Source organism: Mesoplodon mirus (genome assembly GCF_964341445.2).
Source record: "Mesoplodon mirus genome assembly, contig: SUPER_3_unloc_2, whole genome shotgun sequence".
Lineage (NCBI taxonomy): Eukaryota > Metazoa > Chordata > Mammalia > Artiodactyla > Ziphiidae > Mesoplodon > Mesoplodon mirus.
Genome location: NW_028295808.1, coordinates 249,139 through 254,254, shown reverse-complemented (window position 1 = coordinate 254,254; position 5,116 = coordinate 249,139). Strand labels below are relative to the sequence as shown.

At 54.9% G+C, this 5,116-nt stretch overlaps 1 pseudogene across 1 annotated transcript; it reads left to right on the top strand.

The window, feature by feature from the left end:
- The first annotated feature begins 2,473 nt into the window (after window positions 1–2,473).
- LOC309801665 (Golgi-associated RAB2 interactor protein 4-like) lies at window positions 2,474–4,254 on the top strand (annotated as a pseudogene). The gene is made up of 2 exons: window positions 2,474–3,250; window positions 3,544–4,254. The product of its transcript is annotated as a Golgi-associated RAB2 interactor protein 4-like (transcript).
- Window positions 4,255–5,116: the final 862 nt, after the last annotated feature.

Here is a 5,116-nt window from a genome sequence, read left to right as displayed (position 1 = left end):
TTAAAGGACATTTATTTAAGGTAAAGTACAAGAACACTTGTTTGGTTATTAGGAAAAGAAGGAACGATATGCCCATTTTACAGATGAGAACACTGAGGCTCAGAGAAGGTAACCTGCTGCAGTCGCACAATGGGATCTTTGCAGAACAGTGATCCACCAGCCCACTTCCCTATGCAAAGCCCTGTCTGTTGTATGCGAAGGAAGCAAGCAAACAAGCCTGAGCTAGGACCAGCACAAGAACCCGTGGCACCACCATCCTTACCATCATGTTCCAACACTACAGAGATGAGCATCAATTTTACTAGATTGAGGGGAGGGAGGGGTGGGGGCCGGGAGCCGGTTTTCGAACTTCAGTGAGCTCACAGCTCTTAGCTGGCCTTATCTCGAGAGCATCCAGTCCACCCTTGAGCTGTGTCTGGCTCCCAGGCTTCTACCTCTAGCCTCTGGCATGACCCGGGCTGCGGCCAGAAACAGGCTCCCACCTGGAATTCCAGCGTTCACTCCTGGAACGTCCAGCATCCAGTCCTCCTCCAGCCACTAATTCAACTTTTGAATGCCCTGCTCACAAGGGTTTCTCCACACCAAATCTGCAGGAACTTTTTTCTTCTGGGGCTCCAAAACCAAATCCTTAAACCTCACATGAGGGAGAGTATTTGTTAGGTCAGAGCATCCTTGTTGATTGGACCTCCAGTTTGTGACTTCCACAGACCTCATCACGGGAGGCTGGGGAGAGGTCTCTTCTGTTGGTGGACGGAATGGTGGGCCCTTGGTGGGGAGCACTGATGAGAAAGGGAGCCAGCCCAAGACCTACACATATGCACTGTTTACCCTGGCCAAACAAGGTTCCTGACCGCAGAATTAACCCAGAGTTTCCCAGAAGACTAGGAGCTGCAGGGAGCCGCAATTAATGCTTTACTCTCCACCAGCTTTTCCTTGGACCCAAGGAGGAGAAATTACAAAAAGATCACATCACACTCCTTTGATCTGATGATTTCCACACAGGCAAGTGCAGGGAAACACTAGTCTGAAGGAAGAAAATGCATTAAAAACACGTGCACAGGGACTTCCCTGGTGGCGCAGTGGTTAAGGATCCGCCTGTCGACGCAGGGGACCCAGGTTCGAGCCCTGGTCCAGGAAGATCCCACATGCCACGGAGCAACTAAGCCCGTGCGCCACAACTACTGAGCCTGTGCTCTAGAGCCCGCGAGCCACAACTACCGAAGCCTGCACGCCTAGAGCCCGTGCTCCCCAACAAGAGAAGCCAAAAATAAATAATAAAATAAATTTACGGGAAAAACAACACGTGCATAGCCCTTAGCTCTTTATAAAGTTCTTGAATGTGTGTGACCCCTTCCGATTCTCACGTCTTTCCACTTTGCGGATAAGCAAGCGGAAGTTCAGAGCATTTGAAGGACTTGCTCAAGGTGGCAGGTGATGGTGCAGAGAGGGAGCTACCTCGGTGCAACAACTTTCAGACAGTGTGCCACCCCGGTCCCGCACAGAGGTACACAGATGGTGGAGGAGACAGGACAGCACGAGTCATGATCACAACTCTGAGTGACAAATACAATGAGAGACGTGTGTTTGGGGACTGGATCTATTCAGAGGAGGGGGTCTGGGGCATGGGAAGGAGTTCTGGGTTAGGGAAGGCTTCACAGGGGAACTGGCACTCACCATCGTCCACGTTTACTGAGATTTTATGAAAGGACAGAGTAAGGACCGCCACTGCCAACTCTGCCCTATTCGATACAATTAAACCATGAGCTTAAATGGTTCAAATTGATCCCATCGTCTTACATTGCTATAGATTTCATCCAGTAGCTGAATTTGGGGGAGGAAAAGAAAAAGGACCCACACAAAACTTTCCCACTTGAAGACATTTTTATTTTGGTAACACACCTGAGTCCCTGGCACGATGGGCCTGTCCTCCGCGGGGGCAATGGGGTGTTTGGGAGAGGATGGGGGCCCTGCCCTGAGGGGGCAGCTGGGGGATGAGGCAAAGGGCTCTGTGACAGTGATAGGTCACAAAGGGCTTTGTGACACTGATAGGTCACAAAGGGCATCAGAGGATAAATAGGCTGTGCCAGGGGGTTAGGCTGACAAAGTGGTTACTTCTCTCACTAGGACGGAAGTTCACCACAGCCTCTTGGGGAGATAAAAACCCAGAAGCAGAAGTGAGGTGAGGCGGAGGGGGAGCCTACCGTACCTCTCGACACACTTGAAGAGATTCAGCCTGGGCTCCATGCACACTACAGCGGCCCAACTGTGATCATCTGTGCCCCTACCCACACCCCTGCCTCTGGGAGACCCGGAGGCAAACGTGGGGGCCTGTGGGGCGGGCTTGGAAGACCTGCCACAGGGCCGCGTGTGTGACGCAGGAGCATCGCAGCTCGCTCTTCTGCCAGTGAGGCCGAGGGAGGGAAGAGCCAGGGAGCCGCCTTAACCGCGCTGCCTGTCGTGATCAAAGACAGCCATGAGTGGGGACTCTCTGCTCCCGTATCACACGGCCCAGAGCAGCACCTGGGTGGACCTGTTCAACACCACCATGGGGAAGCTGCAGCAGCAACTGCACAAGGGCGAATACGACCATTTCAAGTACGCGCCAATATTCGAGAGCGACTTCATCCAGGTCACGAAGAGGGGAAAAGCGATTGACGTGCACAACTTGGGCGGCCTGGTGACCATGGGCATCACATCCACCAGCCCCGTCCTCCCGCTCCCAGACATCATGCTGCTGGCCCAACGGGCCACCGGCTGTGAAAAGCACGCCGAGCGCAGCCAGGCCACCAAGGGCAAGAGCCACAAGGCTGCAAAGACCTTAGAGCTCACCAGGCTCCTTCCCTTGGAGTTCGTGAGGATCTCCACTCACAATCGTGAGAAACAACAGCTGCGCATGAAGCTTGCCACTGGCCGCTGCTTCTACCTGCAGCTGTGTCCCCCTCTGGATGCACGGGAAGACCTCTTCGCCGAGTGGGAACAGCTGATTTACCTCCTGCGACCACCAGTGGACAGTGAAAGCAACACCTATGCCGTTCCCGTCTGGGACATGCCCTGCATGCCTGTGTTCGAGGAGGAGCAGGACGGGAGGAGCCCGGCCGTGGAGGATTTCCAAGGAAAGGGGCATCAGGACCAGGTGAACGTCAGCAGCCTGCACACGTGCCCTGAGGTGGCCGGGGCCACGCCTGCAGCTTTTGCTGGGGGGCACGGAATCCAACTGGACTCCCACAAGCCCGATACCATGCCCGATGTGGCCACTGCGAAAGCAAAACCTACTACAGGGCTCGACAAAGCGTCAGCATCGCAGTCAACGACAAAGGTGGAGACAGCAGGGGTGCAGGAGGCACCGCAGCGGGTGCTTTGAGCACGGCAGTGATCAAGTCTCCTGCCGCTGAAGAGTGGAGCACGGCCATAGCAGCCACAGCCAGCGACGGGCCCGGAGGAAGCAAAACCAACAGAGCCACTGGGGACACTGCCACAACATCCCTGAGGAGCGGGAAAACGGCCTTGGCAGGTGCTGAGAACAATTCAGAGTATGCTTCCAGCACGTCCACCAGCCTCTCCCCAGGGGCCGGCATGACTGTGGTCGGAGCAGAACCTACCAGCAAGACTGTCAAAGCAAGAGCCGACAAGGACGATGAGGGGACCCTCGTCTCAAGCTTGCCACAGGAAGGCAAAGTGAGCGAATAGGATGGCAGCTCACAGAGAGTGTCCCAGGCCCGCAAGGGAAGAAGGGAGAGGAGGGAGCACTGGGGAGAGGACAGAGCTCTGACGAGCCCCAAGCTCTGCAGTTCCGTGGAAAGCCACCACAAGGCAGCGGGGAGCAAGACAATCCCCAAAGCAGCTGGCCCGTGCTCAGGCGGCCGCAGAGCCACTAGAGAGGACCAAAAGGCCAAAGGCCACGGCAGCCCGGGGGGCAGCGAGCAGGGCGCTGCTCCCAAAGGCATCAGCCGTGCTCCTATCACCAGTGAGTCCAAGACCTCGCACAAATCGGGCAGGAGCTTATCTCCAGCGCGTTCAGGTCCCACCACCAACATACTCAGCAGGATCAGCTCTTTCTTCAGGAATGTGAGAGCCAGACTTACAAAAACGACAGTGGCCTCATCACGAAATAAACATGGGAGCATCCTGGCGGAGCCAGTGGAAGGGACCCGAGTGGAGGCCATGACAGAGACAGCAGAGAGTGGCCAGGGCCTGGAAATCACCGGTGTGACATCTGAGACCATGGAGCCAGTGACCGTTGAAGCCCATCAATAGGACCTAGAGCTGGGAGCTGCAAAGGGGAACAGGGCTCTGGGAAAAACCCCTGGAGAGCCCATTTCAGCTTCCTTACTGCAATTTAAATAAAAAAAACATACAGTCTGAGAACGCATGCAGTGTTTTGTCTGAATTTCTAGGTCCCGAAGCCCAGCCGTAGCCTCACAGTGGATTCTGTGATGTCAGCTGTGCCACAGTCTGAGACCCAGTGTCCAGGCAAGGGCAGCCCCGCCTCACACGCATGCTCAGCGCCAACAGCACTGCTCCATCTGGCTTCCACTTCTTTCTGGCTTTGCCCCCCAGGGCCATGGCTCAAAGTCAGACTATGGTCTGGGAAGCTCTCCTTCACTATCCCGCTATTCTTTGTTTTTTTTTTTTTTTTTTTTTTTTTTTTTGCGGTACGCGGGCCACTCACTGTTGTGGCCTCTCCCGTCACGGAGCACAGGCTCCGGACACGCAGGCCCAGCGGCCATGGCTCACGGGCCCAGCCGCTCCGCGGCCTGTGGGATCTTCCAGGACCGGGGCACGAACTCATGTTCCCTGCATCCTCAGGTGGACTCTCAATGACTGCGCCACCAGGGAATACCCACCCCTATTCTTTTAATAAACGCTTATTCCCCCTGAAGGTCTGTAAACAGAGCCAGAACAGGACTCATGTCCCCTCGGGCTATTCAGTGGACAGAAATAAGGGCGGCAGTATTAGCTAGCAATCAGAACAGCAAGCACTCTCATCTAGACTTAGCCGTTCCCTGCCCAGGTATATACCCTGGAGAAACACACATGGTCTAAGAAACAACTCTGAGAATGTTTAGAGCAAAAATAACTTAACAGCACAACACGGGCAACAGCCCAAATTTCCATC